At 50.4% G+C, this 18,565-nt stretch overlaps 1 protein-coding gene and 1 long non-coding RNA gene across 8 annotated transcripts in view; one reads left to right on the top strand and one right to left on the bottom strand.

Annotated features, from left to right (window-relative positions):
• The window catches only part of ANKRD11 (ankyrin repeat domain 11), a 159,715-nt gene that overhangs the window by 50,781 nt on the left and 90,369 nt on the right, over nucleotides 1-18,565 (bottom strand). Inside the window, exon 1 of one of the 7 annotated variants that reach the window (XM_040615333.1) lies at nucleotides 480-659. The exons of the other annotated variants lie outside the window; for them this stretch is intronic. The gene's annotated coding sequence lies outside the window, so the exon portion shown is untranslated. Of the gene's footprint in view, nucleotides 1-479; nucleotides 660-18,565 lie in introns of those variants that run through there. 7 annotated transcript variants of the gene reach the window in all.
• LOC121097908 lies at nucleotides 2,283-4,679 on the top strand. The gene is made up of 2 exons (XR_005831121.1): nucleotides 2,283-3,065; nucleotides 3,352-4,679. It is a non-coding gene; the product is annotated as an uncharacterized LOC121097908 (long non-coding RNA).

Here is an 18,565-nt window from a genome sequence, read left to right as displayed (position 1 = left end):
CAGCAAAACTGTCACCACGCTTTTTGTACTACTTAAAACGATGCTGCGGCTCCCTGAGCCCCGACACACTGATACGGACAGCAGATTTCCCAGATTATTGCAGCCCGAGCTGGAAGTAGAGCTCCGTCTGTAGCTGTGCGTCTGCTGATGACAGACCACCACCACGCTGCTATTTAACAAGCTGTACAACAGGAAAAAAGCTTGCTGTGGCTTCTGTGGGGCTCTGCGCGCTGCAGCCAACGCGGAAAAAACAAAGCATTGAGTTTCTCCAAGCAAACCACATGCCCTCCGCTGCCGGCTGCCAGGCATACGGGGAGAAGCACCTTGCCTGCTACCTTCCTCACTTCTGCTCGCCTTGTTTCAGAAGCCAAATTCCCTGGCCGGTTTTCCTGTTCCTGGTCCAACAAGCGGTGCCTCCGCTGCTGCGGGTGCCGGCAGGGTCCCTGCCCACGGCCGCACCGGTGCCAGGAGGCTCATACCTGGCTCAGCACGCTGCCCAGGACCCCAGCTGTAAGCACGTAAGAACAAAGTGGCCATCCTCTTCCAGGGGATGGCAGGGAAGGTTTGGGCACAACACAACCCTGCTGCTGGCTTGCGAAGAATCAAACCAAGGTTCATTCTGCAGCTCTCCTGTCTTCTTCCTCTGTCTCCATCTCTCAAATTACAGTGCTTTGGAAGGTGACCTACTGTACATAAAGACATAGGAATGCATTTACCAAAAAGGGGATATTCTTGTATTCAATTTTCTCTACAAAGCTATTGTTGAATGTGTCATCAGAGCAGGAGTGATGGAAAGCTGTAAAAATGGGCCTGCTTTAACAGATCGTTTCTGTAAGGGCATGGGCCTCCACCCTTCGAAAAAAATTGAGAGCCTCTCCTGACTTTGAGCCTAATTAAGTTACACGTACACGAGGCCTCTTGTAAGACAATTTGTTATAAAGCTACTGCTTAAACACTCGCCGAAAACTGAGCCAAGTTGAGACTACCTGGAGCTGCATTTCAGCAGCTGACCGGCCACGTGCCATGTTGGGAAGCGTGAGGCTCTGCAGATGTCCCAGCACCACCGCACATCCTCACCGTGGCTCGCCCAGGAGCCCGAGCATCTCTAAAAAGGCAATACGCCGACAAAACATATGTGTGGCAAGTTGGGGGGCGGGGGGGGGGGGAACCCCAACAACTAGATTCTCTGCCGCCTCCTTGTCTTCCTTAAAAAAGAAAGGTCTGTCTCCCAGCTGCGTCCTGGATTCGCCCACCTCCCCCAGGCTGAGGAGCCCAACGTGACAACATGGCACTCGGCAGTAAAATTTGGAAAAGGGAAGGATCAAAGTCAGGCTTATTGACCCCAGGGGAAAAAAACCAGAAACCAGCAGTGAAAGGTAGTCTCTGCCCAAAGAGCAGCCCAAAGTCAGTCTGCAAACAGATTAAAATAACACATTAAGGGGCCTGTAGAGCCAAGCCTTGGAGCATAAATCATTAAGATACAGGTAGGAATGGTATGACCAGAGCAGTACTATTTATACTTGGTCCCCCAGGTCTGCACCAGGCAGACGTGGCGCTGGCACCTGGCAGACCGCACACGTGCTCTCAGCAGGATCACAGCAGGCAAAGGAGACATTTGGTTCTCCCGGTAACACTGCACCAGGCACCACACCACCTGTGAACAACAGCCTTGAGAGGCGAGCACAACCCGCTTCTGTCTCCGTGACCTGAGGACTAAACCTTCTCAAAATCCAGGACGCAACCCTGGGCTGTATGGCAGTACCAGCCCAGCGCACGGCCACACCGAGCCCACTCCCACCCGTGCCAGGATGCAGATGCCCACCAGGGTGCTGACAGGGCTCAGCCCCAGGGGGTCTCAAGGGCAGGACAGGAGTGTCAGGCTTGGACAGTCTTGGTGCTTCACGCTCCTGGCTTGGTCCCTTACTGCACGTACCTGTGCGGTGAATTAGGGCGCAGAAAATGGCTCAGCCAGGTCTACGCCTGCAAACTGCTTTTACCCCGCAGCCAAGCACAGAGGCGAGGGGGACAGAAAACACCCAGAGCTGCAGTGCCCACCCTCTGCACGGTGAAGCCCTGCCACCCCCCCAGAGCTTCCCGCAGACCATGCAGCCTTGTCAGCTGCCCTGCAGAGCCCGGCCAGCACTGAGGACCACTGCCCAGCGCCCCCAGAGAACGCCGTGGCTTGCATACCACAAACCCCGAGCTGGAGGGTACGGGACTCATTACTTAAAGACAAGGGTATAGTATGGGATCTGAATTCGCCGGCAGGCTCCTCTGCTGTGCCTGAGTGCCAGTACCGTGAGCTCCGCAATCTGCAGGAGCAACGCTGGAATTTCAGGGCTTCGTTTGGCTGTTTACCTGCTTAACTGATTGGCATCAGCGGAGTTAAACGCTCTGCATTGGGAAGGGGTTTTACAGCCTGCATGCTCCACGCTGGCTTTGGAGAGAGCATTTCTCATGGCTGGGTACATCCCATCTCCCCTCCGAGCTCTGTTTACCCACGATAGCAGCCTGCTGCCCCGGCTGTGCAAACACCGGCCCCGGGAGCTGCTGGCACCCGCACAGTATCGTGGCAACGTGGCTGAAGCCAGCTTTGCAAACTCACAAAGTGTGCAAATTAATTTCATTATCCGCTCTTGCACATCATGAGGAGGGAAAACAAATAACCTGCCTGAAAGTACATTCTAGTAATTATTAACACGGCGTAAGTTAACCCCAGGGGAGTGGGAGGAAGGACTGGCCGGAGAGGAGAGCCTGGCACTTGCCTGTTTGCTAGAGCACACAGCATGTCAGTACTTTTTAAATACAAAATCCGGACTTACGATGAATTCTGTTCCCTGTTTAGTCCAAGGATTCTTCATTTACTTGGCTGAACCTACATATTCTCCCAAACATTTACCAAGCAAAGCTAACCGTTCAAATATTTCACTAGCTAAGCTCTTCACTTCCATTTGCTTTCGCTTTGACATCTCTCTTCCCCCCAGAAACGCTCCGGAGTCACCCACCCTTTGGCAGAGCTGTCAGGATTGTACACGAAACCTTCTTTGGTGATGACTAAAGCCCAGGTATGTAGTGAGAGTTCTGCTTGCTATTTTACTTTAGATTAAAAAACATCCTTCAGCTTAGCTGCGATGCTGGTCTGTACCAGTAATCCCCCTCCCCCACACACAGGAGAGCAAAAACTGAGATTTAATACCCTACAGCACACAATAATTTAATCCGGTGCTGTATGTCTGGATTACACGACCCCTTTTCCCATAAGGACAGGCACAAAACCAACGTTGTAGCAAAATGTGTTTATGGAGCTGGAATTTTTGCTTGTGGAATTCATGTAATTATTTTAATTCCTAGAAATCCTTGTAGCTCCTGTATCACCCTTGACAAAATGGCTATAGATGATAATGAACCCACAGCTCTACCACAACTGAAAGTACTCCTGAACACTGCCGAGAAGAGACCTCCCTGCCCGCTCCAGACGCCTTCCCACAACAGGACACTTGGAAAATACCTTCCAAGCTACCCAGTTTGGAGGAATTGTTTCATCGTGGAAAACTGGGGGGATCTCAGGTTGGAGGAGAGCTTAGTAGACCATTACAAACCTACAGCAGGGCTGTGGCAGAGCTCCAGCAAATCTTACAGCATTATTAGTAAGCCATTAAGAGGCACTGTCAAGACAGATAGGCATTAAGATTACTTTACAAGGCAGTTGTCAAGGATTTCAGGATGCACTGGTTGCTGCAGCAAGCAGCTCAGTTTTCACTTTAAAAACGACTGTTGTGTGAGCATTTTTTTCTAAGGGAACTTGCAGTAATAAGCCGAGATGTTTTTCAAGGTAGCTAACGCAGTCACATTTTAAAACCCTGCCTGGCACCAGGATGAAGTGCCTGCACGCATCACGCACTGGGGTTTGAACTGAATTAGTCAGAGCCTGGTCTGGACAGGGTTCCTGTACAAACCTGCTCCCACTGGAGCGTTCAGCCAGAGCAGACACAGCCCCGGGACGGAGCAGCCTGATCCAGCAGCACAGCAGATACACGCCACAGTCGAAAGCCTGAGACGGGCTCTTCTGTGCCCTGCCCCGGTGCAGGCTCCTGCCCCACCGGGCTGCTCGGTGCTGCAGAGAGGCAATCACCAAAGCACCTCAGCCCGTACGCTCCGGTCCTCCCTGCCCTCGTCTTTGTTTTTGGAAGGAAAGCGCAGGCTGCATAGCTACAATACTTGAAATGAACTCCCCAATGGTTCTAAAAGCTTTTTACTCGCCGTGTTTTTGAGAATATCAATATAAATAGAACCGCACAGAAATTCTTTCATGTCCTTCTGACGGCTGGCGGGCTTGGTGCGCTGCTCTGCGAGTCAGATTACCCTGAACAGCTCGGGAGCGCAGTGACCTTCAAAGGCTTCCCCAGCCTTCCTTCTCCTCCCACTCCAGCAGAGACCACTGGAGAGCGAGGAGAAGCAGCAGCTTCAGACGGGACCTACATGATCCATTCGTATCACATCACCGTATCTCACTGCCCATCTATGTAGGTAGAGATTTCCACTGACCGAACCCAAAGGCATTTTCACATCCCCACCTATGCCCAACCTGTTTCTGTATGATCCATACACTGTAACAACCTATTTTCACTAAGTTAAGTAAAAGTGCAAGGATTTGAAGCCAAGCCCATTCCTTTGGCTCTGACCTTTCTGGGTTTGTGGGGTTTTTTTCCTCCTTTTTCTCTCTCCTGAGCCTCAGACCTCCCGTAAGATTTGCCATTTACAGCTTCACACTTCCCCACCTTGCTGGACCCTTAAGCCGCCACATGATTTTACAGGAACAGCTATAAGCAGCACATTTAATTCAGCCTGACTTTCCTCGTGCCCCCTGCTTTTTTTTTTTTTTTTTTTTTTTTTTTAAATGAGCAGTACAGCTTTCCATAGTCTGTCAATGTGGAATCAAAGATCACCCACAATCCCATTCCCACTTTCTCCCATTTTAAAGGCACACTAAACATTTCACAGAGCACAGAGGGAAGACCCTTATGCCATGAAGAGGACAATTTTCTGATTTTCTAATGTTAGAAAACACCTGTTTCTACTTTTGATGGGCCATAATATATTGTCCATAAGTGTGTGTGCCTGCAGGGAACACTGCCAGTCTGGAGCTGGAAGCAGACTCTCCCAGCTGGCTTGCCACTGCCGTGCTGGATGGACAGGGGTCCGTCCGCTGGGTCAGGGGACCTCACCCGGGCTGGTTTTCTCTCCCATCCTTACGTCTTTTGTACCTGTGGCACGTGACTCCAGTCTTCAGCTGAGTTTTGCCCTCACCGTAGTGCAAGTTAAACACGCTGCTGCTGCCATCAGCCCAAGGGTGTGAGTCACAACCAAGCCTGCATATGAAGCAATTTGCTTAAAATTCAAAGGAAAATGTTAACACCTCAGCACTGTATGGGTAAAGTCTATCTCTACCCCATCACTCCAAACTGCAGCGGCTAATCAGCCGGGGTCGGTGTGCCCTGAGCCACCAGAGACCGAACGGCTGGAGCCAGGAAACACCTGCCCGTGCCCAGCAGCTCCCACAGCCCAGACGGCAGCGCACCAGGGGGCTTCACCGACTGGTGTTCCCCCCAAACCCACCTTCTATACAACAGCAGCAAGAGAAACATTTCGCCCAAGACACAAACAGCAAGGAAAGCTCTCAAGGGCGATTACCCCACCACATGCTCTGGAATGCAGCTCCTTCCCAAGTGGCCAGGGCAGCTCAGGTTCGGAAGGACAGCTGAACGTAGCCCCTGTGGAGAAATTATTCCTGGCTACATTTTATAAAAACTAGTATTATTTGGCTGTTTTAACAAGCCCTAAAACTCTTTGCTACCCTTAACATTTTTTGATTCTGAGTTCCATAGGATTTACATTTTTTTCAGTGCTAAATTCTCCCATACAATAAAAGGCAAACAATTTAAATTTAACATTTACAGGTTACCCTGTAAATCTACGTCACAGAGTCACAGAACGGTTTGGGTCGGAAGGGACTTAAAAGACCATCTAGTCCCCCCCCGCCACGGGCAGGGACACCTGCCACAGCCCAGGTTGCCCCCAGCCCCGTCCAGCCTGGCCTGGGACACTGCCAGGGATGGGGCACCCACAGCTGCTCCGGGCAGCCTGGGCCAGCGCCTCGCTGCCCTCACGGGGAAGAATTTCTTCCTCATCTCTAATCTAAATCTACCTTTTTTTTTTTTTAAAACCATTACCCCTTGTCTTATCACTACAGGCCCTGCTAAAAAGTCTGTCCCCATCTTTCTTACGACCCCCCTCTAAGTCCATTAAGAAGCCTTAAGAACTTCAAAAAACCAATCTTACTGCAGAGTTCAGTTTGCTGATCAGGGTGAGTGGCCGTTACACAAGAACACAGGCTGCAAACACCATCATGACACCCAGTAAAGGTCAGACCCACATTATTTACTTATTCATTTGTGATGAGGACACATCCCAAGCCATCTCTCATTCATCTCCTTTAAATGCACATGACTCCTCCAGCCTCCTGTCCCACTCTGCGCTTCTATGGAGTCACTGCCTGGGAACCTCACTGATATTAAATTCCTACAGCAACGCTGCAAGTTTTCAATATGCTTTTCAGCCTTTCTAATGACTTGCTATCACATTTTCTTAAAAATTATCTGCTTTCCAGCGAAATAGTGGTTTACACTCCTTTCGTGAAACATCGCCATGGTTTCTTCCTGCTTTCCATCAGCCATTCCAATGCTCACTACCAAGTAGATCAAGGAATTTATCTTATCCAGTTTTAAACCATTTTTTGCAATTTTTTACACCCAGTTCTGCTGCCAGCCTGGTATCCCTCTGACGTGGGCAGCAGCCGGGGGGGCAGCTGCCTGTGTCACAGCCAGAACAGAAAGCCACTGCGAACATCCGGGCAGCAGTTCCCTGAACTGTGTCCTGAATTAACGCCAAATCAATAGGCATTTGGGTGACCAAAACCGCTGTCACTGCTGCCTGCCTCTGATCGACTCAGCCCCACGCCACAGCGGGCGCTCACGGCTTCGCTCACTGAGTGCTGCTTTTGCCAGAATTGCTGGCTGAAGCCACCTTCGCTTCCCCTGCCGCCTGTCATCTCATTCCATCAGGAGCAATCGCTTTCAGGGCCATGCCGTGAGCTGAATCACGGAACCTGCCTGGGCTGAAAAATCCCTCTGCAGTGGAGTTCCTCTGGATGGCATCAGCTCCTGGACTTGTTCTTCTTGGCAGCTGGAGAGGCAGAATGGTGATGGCACCACCTCGACACAGCCCCGAGACCCTCCTGTACTCCCAGGCTTGGCACCCGGACACCATCACAGTGCTGATGCTCACAAGAGCTGCAGCTCAGTAAGGTAGCTCAGTGTGGCTGGACTCGAGGGCCAGGTCTCCAACCTACACTGCCTGGCTAATCTGCCACTTGACAGAGGTCAAACAAACCTTCACAGAAAATAGCACGAGTGACAAGACTCCTTAAGGCCAGACTTCAGCTACAACTGCCTTAAATGCCAGTCGCTAACAAACCAATCCAGTGGTACTCCACCACAGGCTGCTGCACCACGCCAGGAGCCACCAGGGATGGACCTCTGGAGCCTCCTGTCCCAGCCACGGCACCCGTTGTGTTCCAGACCCTTCCGCAGGCCAGCCCGGGCAGCGGAGCGGCCTCTTGTGCCTCCTGGCACGTTGCATCACACAGTCTGGCTATGCCAGGACTACATCATTTGGTGGTCACCTCCCAGTGCTGAAGGGGACGGGCCCAATTCATTTCAGTTTCTATAAACCCTTTCACCTTGGAGCCTCATGACTGAAATTGAGAGATTAAAACCAGCTTTTGCAACACAAAGCGTTAATTGTTTACTTTAGGTACCAACCGGAGGGTGTAAGGACAAACCGTGTGTTTCCTGATCTTGCTGGGTTTTTTTACAAGCAACAGTAGGTCTCTGCCGCCTCGGGCAGCCCTCGCTTCACCCCCAGTCCTCTCTGGCAGATGCTTGGACCATCACCAGGTTGTTCCCGCAACCTCCACACCTTTCTGGGCCCAGAGGTTCACTAATGCCACTGACTCCCAGCTCTCCGCGGCCAGATTATCCAGGCTGAGATTATCTGCGGCGCAGAGGCGAGCCAGCTCAGGGCTGTTAGCCGGGATGCGGCACTGCACCAGCGCGGCCACGCTGCTCCGGAGCCGGTCCTGACACAGCACCCAGAGAGCTGCTTCCATGTCACACCCGGCCTCAGCCAATACATCCCACAGGGCCGAGCCGCTGCACACAGCGCCCGTGCGCCTGCCCCGTGGGAGCTGACAGCACGGCCGACGGGCACGCCAGCAGCTCCCACGGCACAGGGACGGGCACGCCAGCAGCTCCCACGGCACGGGGACGTTGCATGAGATACAAGCTCCACGCTGCAGCACCAGGTGCCACACTGTGCCGGGACGCACCGGGTCTGCACAGGCACTGACCCTGGCAGAAGCAATGCTTTACCACTGCATGAGCCCAGGCAGGGCTCCTAGGCTGCGCCTACGCCATGCATCCAGCACACCCCATGATACTGGGATCTATGGGATATTTTGGTATTGGATTTACAGCAAAATGTGGCTACGCTGCCCTCTGCTAGGATGAATGACAGCGAATTAAATTAATCTGGTATCCTCCTCTGGACCACAGCTTAACCTTTGGATGAACAAACCAATTCTGCCTGGCTAGAACCACGCATTTATCTAGTGAGGATGTATATCACGCTGTAGCCCCTATGTGTAGCACCATGCTCCTCCACTAGCCTTTTTTCCCCTATTTCTGCAAGGATTTATCTGAGTCCCTGTTCCCCACTTTCTAATGGATTAATTTACTCTGCCATTAGATCAAAAGGTGTTATATCAAAGGAACAAATGGAGAACCATACACCGCTTTCACAAAAGATACAGGTATTTCCCAGTGCATCAGAGCTTTGTTCCAGGCTCTCTACGATGACGCTCTGCAAAGGTTGCTATAAAATCTGGGATTTTATGCTTGCTTCACGCACAGCCTCTGCTTACAGCTCCTCTGGTAAAAGCTCCAGCAAATTCCTCTAACATGCCATGCTGTCCTGCTACAGCAATGCAGAAACACCAGCCAAACACTCTCTCAAGGCCTGGCTATCACTGAACAGCAAGGTTTCTTACGCAGGCAGGTTTGTGAGCTGGCTTTGGGCGACAAGAGCACCACGACACTCACAAAACGACAGGGAGCATGGTGCACAGATGCCAGGAAAGCCTGGCAGAGGATCCTGACCTTTCTGCTTCTCCCTGAGCTGCCTCAGTTTGGACCTTGGGATGATTCTGTCTCCTCAACCACTGCCACCAAACAGCTGCAGATCCTCTGCCAGGCTTTCCCCCTGCTCAGGCACAATTACTTTGTTGGTTATAGACTGGGAAACTTCATGTTCCAGCCCGCTGGATTTGTGCAGGCCAGTCCAAAGAACTCCTTATTTTCTTTCACTTTACACTACACAGCTCTATTGCCAGAAGAGCATTTAAAAGCCATTAATAACTACAGGCTGGGACAAAACAACGCTGTTATCGCTCCATCAAACAAAACCTCTGCCATGTAGCTGCTGTTTGTGCCGGTCAGTAACAAGGGCCAACATGCATGGCCTAAAAGAATATATGAAAGGTTGCAAAAATAATCTGCTGCAGGTTAATGCTTACCTGCAGCTCTTAGGAAGATGAGCAATATCGCACATAAAGGCACCGGTACTGTGCGGTGCCGGGGTGGTGAGCCAGGCTTCTCTCAGGGGAGCACCTTTTGCTCTCCCCATCAGCCAGCACTGCACTGTCCCCCTGCTCCAGCAGTCCACACAGATGTAGGAGGCAAGGACCAACCATTATTTGTAGTGGTTTTACTTCAAAAAGGACAAGCAAAAATAGCTGTGGACATCACACAGAGCTGGTCTCCATCTACCACGATTTTTGCAGATGCTCCACTCTTGTGAACGGGAAATTTTTTCTTGCTTTCTAAAAACTGATTCAGGAACACATCTATTTTAGCACTGAAATGTGCAGGACGGTCTGGCTGTGCAGAAGGAACAACTCAGCACTTTGCAGGAGTGGTACATGCAGCGCACAGACACCGAGCAAAACGCATTGATTAGGATGGGGCTTTGCATACTAATTTACATTATAACTGTTCCACCCCCATTGTATCAGGGCCGGTGAATGGAGGCATTGTCTCAGGGCAGAGCATTCTTCATACCAAGCCCCTGCAAATGGGAGCCCTGGTGCTACCTAATAACAAAAACAAAATCTCAGCAGAAGTCCATTAGCATCCAAAGGGCAGGAGCCTGAATGCATCAGAAGAATTCTTTGAAAAGTAAGAGTGAAACGAATGTAATAAAATGCTACTATTAAGTGATACTCATTGTCCAAATTAAACCATCAGAAGCAAAGACCTTGACTCTCAAAATGTATTCAGCACAGCACATGCTGCAGAGCCCGGGAACAAGGCTATTACCGATTTTAAACCCTGGACTTGTCCCAAGTATGGATTACTTGATTTCTTCATGAGCACTTGATCACATGGCACTATATTTGGATTCCCAGAATAAAAGCTCAAATCTTCAGGCAGGTGTGCGTGGCTACACCCCTCCCACACACATGCAAATCCCCACTTGCACCCAGACCACAGGAGATGATGTCTGTAGGCCAGGAACTGCAGGAGCTATTAAATGCCCCAACACGGGAGCAGGCTGAAGACTAGAAGAGAGCCCAGCACTCTTCAAAGCAGTGAGGCTGAAAGCAAGACAGAAGACTTTTCTAGAAACAGCAAAAAAAGTGCAATATTTCCCTCTTTCTGCAGATGTTGGCAGCATGACCGGCCCAGCAGCGCTGGTAAGTGCAGACCTTCCCACTCGAGGAATGCTTGCGCTCCTCCAAAGCAGGGGAGAAACCACAGACTTCTCCGCTACACAGAACACATGATGCCATGCAATGCCATTTTGGAGTCATGAGTTGGTTTGCTGGTTTGTTTATTTAAGGTACAATTCCTAAAACTCTTACATACTAAGATAAAACCTCGGCTATCTGTTGCTTCTTTAGCTTTTCGATGGCCATCACAGATCAAGAGCTGCCAGGAGGGTCCGAGCAGCAGCCTTGAACTTCAGAGCCAGATGAGCGAGAAGCTGACCCGGGAAGCCGCTCTCGCAGCTGTGCCGCAGCCGGCCGCCCTCACCGGGGGTCTTGCGCTCTGAAGCAGCTGAATCAAACCAAAGGGACAGGACAGTGCTTCCCCTGCTCCCAAAGCCAGCCCAGAAAACTGTCCTCCTGGGTTTCAAAACCTACTAAGCTCCTTGTCTGCAAACCTACCACCCAGCTGCCTTCTCCTTTTCCCAGAGTAGCCGGTGGTTAATTCACATGCCAGGTGTACCTGGGGTTCCCCCCCACCTGCCTGCTGGACCCTTGCTGCTTCAATCCTCTTTTTACCCCTTAGCTCATCACTGAGCCCCGGACTGCTATGGGGATGAAGCACAACGCGCTCCCACACACCTGCAATGCTATGAGGACCAACAGGCAAGCCAGCGACTCGTGCTACAATAACCCGCCTCAACGCACCGTTTAAAAAACAAGCAAACAAACAAACAAGCCCAAAAAGCCAAGCTCTTTTCTAATTTTACTGAGCCTTCAACCTCTCGCCTTTGGTGTCAGCCCCAGCAGTGCCCATCCGCAGGCACACACAGCTGAAAGAGCAGCTCAGACGGAGGGGTGTGCATGCTCTGCCTGTCATCCCAGCAAGCTGGCTGCTGTGTCCTTGCAAGCCTTCTCAAGCACTTTGTTAGCAGGGGCTCACTGTGCAAGGAAACAAGAACATCAAAGTAGCAAACACCAAGCGAGTAACTCCCCCAGAGCAGACAGGCTGGCCCAACCAAGCCCACCAACTTTTCTTGTTGAGTGCATTTTTTTCCTCTGGAAAGTTACGAGATGGGCTCTGGCTCCCACAGCTCACATCAAGTTTTGGTGTAGAAAGCGTTTTCCTGCGGTGTGCCGTATGCACGCTGCCACCCCTGTGTCACAACAAAGCAAAGGGCTCACCTCGATGTTTTACAGAGCTTCAGGACCAGTGGGTCACGAACAGGTACTCATCCCAGCTGCTCAGTATGGGCAGCCCCTCGGGAAAGCCACCTGCTCTGCCACAAGCCAAGAGGTGTGCAGAAGGAGCAGGGTGCACTCGAACAGTGCTGTGCTGCTCTCGGGAGAGGGTAAAGCACAAGAATCTTGTTTAAAAAGCACTGGATAACCACCAGTCCTCCCACTGCTTTTGTGTGCGTTAGCCTAGCCCCAGGTAAGCAGAACAAAAGTCAGCCAAACATCACTTTCAAATTTTTGATGTCGTTACTGCAAATGGAGAGCTAAACAACAACAACAAAAAAAATCCATTTAAAGTGAACCCTAGAAAATTAGAAGGTTGGGAAAGCGCGCAAATTCTATATAAACAGTGTAGTTTAGTAGTCAAGGCCTCCTGGAAATATGGTTGTATTAGAAAATTGCTACATCACCGCAGCATTTCTCGTATCACGCTTCAGCACGGAATATTTCACTTAGTTTCTTTTCTCTATCGCTTCATGAACCCTACATGTGGACATTTCAAAACAATGCCACTTGCGGTTCCCCGACACACAGGATCTGCATATCAATGTCCCCCTGGCCCCTTCAGCTCTGCAGAGAAAGGCCATAATCTGGGTTTTGTTCCCGGGCTCTAGGCCCCACGGAGTGGAGCGGGAACTGGGCTGTGCAACCTCTATTCACCCTCCCCAAGCCCTGGGAACATCTTTGTAGCCCAGGACAGGAAAGCTGGGGGAGGAGGAGCCGGGAAGGGGCCCGAGGACAGTTCGGGAGCCAGGCTGGGTGGAAGGATGGCGCGCTGCATCAACCTATTTGCTCTCCTTCAGCAGAAACTTTCAAGGGGATCGGTACAGACCCCAACGGGGGAATCCATGCAACGAGATCGCAACCATCCCCATCAAGCCACTTCTTGAAAGAAAAGGCCACACCAGAAAACATAGGACTGGGGGCATTTAAGCTGCAGGGAGGACGCCTAGCGATGCTGGGCTGTGCGTGCACCAGCTCGGGCAGGCAGGACACCCCCTGGGAAGGTCCCTGGCCACACGCACGCTGCAGACCCGCGCAGGGCAGCATGTGGCCACAGGCAGCAGCCACCAGCCCAGGCAAGAGTAATGGGGTGCTGGGGTGCAGCTGTACGGCAAATGCAACACATCCCAGTTCACCCTGCGAATGGACAAATGTGTTTCAGATGATGCAAGCACCTTTGCACACCCCTGACCCAGTGTTTCTCCCACAGTCAGTAATTAACACGATTTATATTTTATGCTAAAAGTAGCTACCCGGGGATGTGTGCTTCCCACGGTGGTGCCAGCACACCTGTTCCATTAGCCAAGCCTCCTCGTTTCAGTGGGGGACAGGAGCTGTAAACGAGGTTTTACTCCTGCAGACAAACACCTCCCCTCCCACTGCCCAGTCCAACCTCCGCCTGCACCCTGAGAGAGCCCCTGACACAGAGACCAGGGAAGGGAATGAGCAAAACCATCTTTTCAGCCCTGGTCCCTGCAAAACCACATGCTGCACTGGTACTCACACACAGCTCGTTGCTGTGCATGGCTATTTTTGCACAGCCTATAGAACAAAAATATAGGTAGCTATGTTAGGTGAACATTTACACCGTTTCACGTTGTGATCACAGCCAAACTAGGTCAAGCCTTAGCCGGTATGCTTTAAAAAAAGGGAAAGGGAAAAAAATAATCAGTGAGAGAACAGTGAGCTCCCAGGGAAGAAAATGTTTGTTATCATCTAAGAATCTTACTGTGCACTAGATGATTGGGGGAAAAAATACATATACATATCCACATCTCTTCACACTGTAAATGGTAGATTATTTTATTATAATTCTTTTTAAAGGACAGCAAAGTACCTTAGACTGGAAAAAAGATTTCTTCATACACATTTCATGCACCGACTTAAACCGAAAAGTGGTTTTCGCCTACAACGCTCTTAAAATGTAATCTGGTAGCCTGTCCTTGGTGCAGGCTATGGGCAACTTTATTGTATTTCATGGCTTCTCTGCCATGAATAAAAGCTATTCTTCTGCTGCACTGAAAGCAGGAGCCCAGTAGGTAACAGGATCATCAGCCCCACCGGTAAAGGCAACTTGATACTGTTCTTTAAAAGGGGAGAGGAAGGTAAATTACTTTAATTTCTATTAAAAGAGGACAGACTCCCACTAGAGACAGGGTCCTTCTGTTGGAGCGCTGCGCAAGCTGGATGCCTGAAAATGGAAAACATGGAAATTGAGGTGGTGGGCGGTCATCTCCTCTCAGGAGCGATTTCTGTTCAGCTGAGAAGCAGGCAACGCTGGGAAGCAGCAAGACATACAGTCTCGTGTGTCCCAGTCACTGTGGTGGTTACAGGACAGTTCCCAGTTTAACGTGAGCGGCTGACCACTGAATGGGATATTGGGCAACGCTTCAGCTGCAAAGCACCCACGCTTGGGCTGCAGTCCACTGCTCTGCTGCGTGCGCTCTGCAAGTTTGACCGAGCGATGGGACAGACATTAGACATCTACGAGGCAGCAGTCCTGCTCCTGGATTGCCACCTTCTGCCTCCCAAGTCGGCAGGCAGAGGAAACCCTGCCAACACTGCACGGGCTCATGGAAATTAGGAATCGGGTAATTTTAAATGCTTTTCTCAGTGAAAAATGTTCTCAGACTTCGTTAAACATGCCAGATAAAGCCTCTGTTCCTGTAAAACCTGATGCATGACTATCAGTCAAGGCCAACGTATTTACCCTAAAATTGGGTAATATTGTTTTATGGTTCTTAATAGTTCAAGCCGACAATGCACCACTCTGAACAGACGCTGCCGAGCAGTTTCTCAGCTTTTCATCAGGACTGCGTAGGCGTTGAATTCTGGAGCTAATCACCTTAGCAACGGCTCTAAACATATGTGCAGTGACATCAGCTGATTTCTGAAAGCTGTAAATAGAGGATAATAGCACGAAAAAATTCTGGATTAAAGCCAAGACCTAAAAAACATACTATTAAAACACTGCCTGTAATTCAATGTATGCAAACTTGTTTGCATCCCCGCTCCCCAAAACCTGTGTAATTACACACCTACCTGGACAACTGGTGATTGCCCCACTGCAGGCTACTCTCAGAAATTTCCCAGAAACCAGGATTTAATAGAAATCCCTCTTCAAATTTAATTTTAAAAAGCCTGGAGAACAATCTGCAGATAACCTCACACAGCATGAAGCAGGCTAAAGGAGACCTGCTCCAGCCTACAACCCTGTGCTTCAAGCCAATGAGTAATAACCTCAACTTAGGAGAATTATTTGTAAATAAGAAAATAAACAATGCGCTCATGGGCTTTATCACTGACTCATGCAGGAACTGTGAACAGGAACCGTGGCAAACTCCGCTTTAAGGACGTGCTGCCAGGCCCGTGCCCCTGGTAAAGAAGAGTTAAAGCAGCATCAGGCACGAACACACAGGAGGAACCCATTTCTGGAAGGCCATGCTGGCGAGCAGACAGCATGAAAGGGGCATATTCTGCATTACCTCATGTTTGGTACCTCATTAAGATCTTAAACTGTCCGTTTAGGGAGTCCCTCAATCAGCCATCAGCGTAAGACATGAGGACAATAACCTTTTTGTTTTCCTCGTTTCGTTGTGACCCATATTTCTGAGGTCTGTTGTGCAGGATGTGACCCGGCCGGCTAAAGAAACCTTTGCAGTGCCTCCATGTTAAACTGGCACACCGGGAGGGAGAGAGGAGAGGGGAGAAATGGGCTTAATAGGATTTTCAAATGTCAAAAAAATATCTTTAGCAGGCCCATTTAGGCAGAGTCTTAGCACTCGCTGAACTTGAAAGCAAAATTTGCTGTGCAAAGAACACAGCTTGCATGCTAAGCGGACCCGAGGAACGCTGCTCCTGCAGCACAAAGCCACCCGGGCTCCTTCGCCCTCTCCTCCGGATGATTAAGGGAAGAGAAAGGCAGAGTGTCTTCTACATCAGGGCAAGGAAGGTGCAGGGGGATATGGGGTGCCGGGGGGGCTCGGTGTCGGCACTCACCACGTGCCACCTGTCTGCTGCGCAGCTGGCGAGGTCCCTTGGGTGCGGCACGGGCAGTGCTTCAGGCCAGCTCCCCAGATACCGACCTGGCCCACCAGGCACCCTGCCCGCAGCACGCTCACCTACAAAGGGACCAGCAAATCAAGCTCATCAGATTTGTGAAGCGCCCTGCATTAAAAATAAAAAATAATAAGGCTAGGGAAATGGAAAATGCAAACTTGACAGCTGCATCAGAAAAAGGATGCAGCACAGAGCCAGAAGCAAGAAATTCCCCCTCCTTTTTTCTGTACAGGGCTGGGTTTTTTTTCTCTGTCAATTAAGAGTTGCAGGGAAATTCAGTGAATTGAGATCAGCAGTGTTAATCGTTATTGCATTTGAATTTAATTAGCATTATTTTTTAACTACAGGTAATTTACAGTGCCTCACCTAAATGTGGAAGTCAGGTAATGCCTTCTGTTCACTAGAAAACCACCACGCCAAAGATAATCCTGCTATTTGCTTTATGCCTTTAATTTCTGTAATCCATGGTTACCAGCTTCAGTGAGCCTGCCATGGTTACTCCCCTGCTCCTTTTATCAAAGGCTCCTGTGTGCGTCTCGCTGGAGCGGCAGCACTTCTGCCGAGATGCTAAGAATAGCAAAGCCCCTTTCCTGAGCGCTCGGAAAGGTGAGATGCAGGGGAAGGATGAAGTTTCTGAGAACCGCAGGGGGAGAAGGGGACCGTGTGGGCCAGGGTCAGCCAGCGTGGGACCAGGCTGATGACGTCCCAGACAAGGAGGTGCAGCAGCATCTCCTGCTTCCTGCCTTTCTTCTGCTTGCACGAGCAGAGGCTTAGGCTAGCATTCTGCCCTCAGCAGATCTCCAGGATGTCTAATTGGCATCTTTATAATCAATTTCTTTTTTTTTTTTTTTTTGGAAGTCCCTCTCTGTAGCCTGCATGACTGTTTGTGTACCTCAGAGCTTTTGGAGTCAAATCTTCAGAGAGACACTAAAATTCTGGATTGCTATATCAGTACGAGAACCACTGTGCCCCAGGTACAGCCAGTACATCTGCGGGGCTGGGCTCCTGTCTGGCCACAAAGTGACCTGTCACCATCACCCAAGAAAATAACTGATCCAAACAGTCACATTGTTATGAAAAGAGACACGCTGAACACATTCGCATGGGCTGAGCTCGTTTCCCATATGTGCACCCCACCTCCGATCAGCCAGCTCTCCAAACTGGAGCTGGCCAAAATCTTCAAGCATTTTGGATATGTTTGCTAAGCTGTACACCTGTGAGAGATGAAGAAGATGCTGCTGAGCCGGAGAAGGTAAGGCAGAGTTCTCGGGATGGGGAAAAGCAAACCTGGCATTGCTGAATTGCTGGTCCTGGAACTCAGAGCCTCACAGCAGTGATGCGCCGGACGGATGGCTGCCGCAGCAGGGACTGACTGACCACAGCGCTGCAGGCAGTCAGACCGCCCCAGAGCCCCAAAGCCATCTGGCAGGACCAATAAACAGTTTGAAATATCTTACACATTACTGCCCTATAAAAGCTTCCCTATGTCCAGAGCATTTGCAAATCTAAGTCAATAACACCTCAAACCTCTGCAGGGATGGACATGCTCCACAGCTTGAGAGAACAAGCATCACCTCGTCATCTGAAGACCTTTGCCTGATAACCACAAGATCCTCTTGGAAGCACATGCAATGCCTAGATGCTGATGCAGCTCAGCATCCCTGGAAAACACCCTTAGTTTCCCGTGGGCTGTCGGGCCTCCTGTTAGGTCCCACTGCAGGGCAGCTCCTGGGCGCTGCACTCGTTCTTAATGGTATCGGTAGGACAAGAGACTGGGTGTCTCGCTTCCAGAAGGGCACAAAAAGGCTGGTGCCACCATCGTCGCAGGCATGGCAGCCTGTGGCCTTGTGCCAGAGGAGCCTGGGACCCCCCTGAGAAATGGAAGCCACCTCACCTCTGAGCGGGAGCTGCAGCTCTGCCTGCCTCGGGCAGCCCCACTTCCCCGCTGTGGCACAGCCGCCTGCCCAATGGGGTGACACACACCTGGACTCTTCTGGAAACAGCTATGGTTTAACTGAAGGGCAAACCTGACGTTCCAGGGTAGCTAAGAAACATCAGAAAACCGTACAAAAACCAGATACGTTCACCTTTTTTTTCAGGGACCTATGCCTTTAAAAGCAAATGCTCAAACACCCTATGGAAACTGGTGCACATGTGCCTGGAGATAAACAATATCACGGGACAGGTAAGCTAGTTACTCATGATTTATCACACCATCTCCCCATCTAATTGCATAGCTAAACGGTCAGTCATTTTAATCCACCGTAAGCAGCTTATGCTGTCTTATGTGGCTCTGCAACATTGCTCACTTCCTGATTTGGAAATAATAATTCTTTAAGTCTTGCCCTAGAAGGTGTGAAAGCCACCGTTTTCACAGTAACC

This window comes from Falco naumanni, chromosome 15 (assembly GCF_017639655.2).
Source record: "Falco naumanni isolate bFalNau1 chromosome 15, bFalNau1.pat, whole genome shotgun sequence".
In the NCBI taxonomy this organism is placed as follows: Eukaryota; Metazoa; Chordata; class Aves; order Falconiformes; family Falconidae; genus Falco; species Falco naumanni.
Note: the sequence above shows the minus strand (reverse complement) of the source record. Positions and strands in the feature narration are given on the sequence as shown.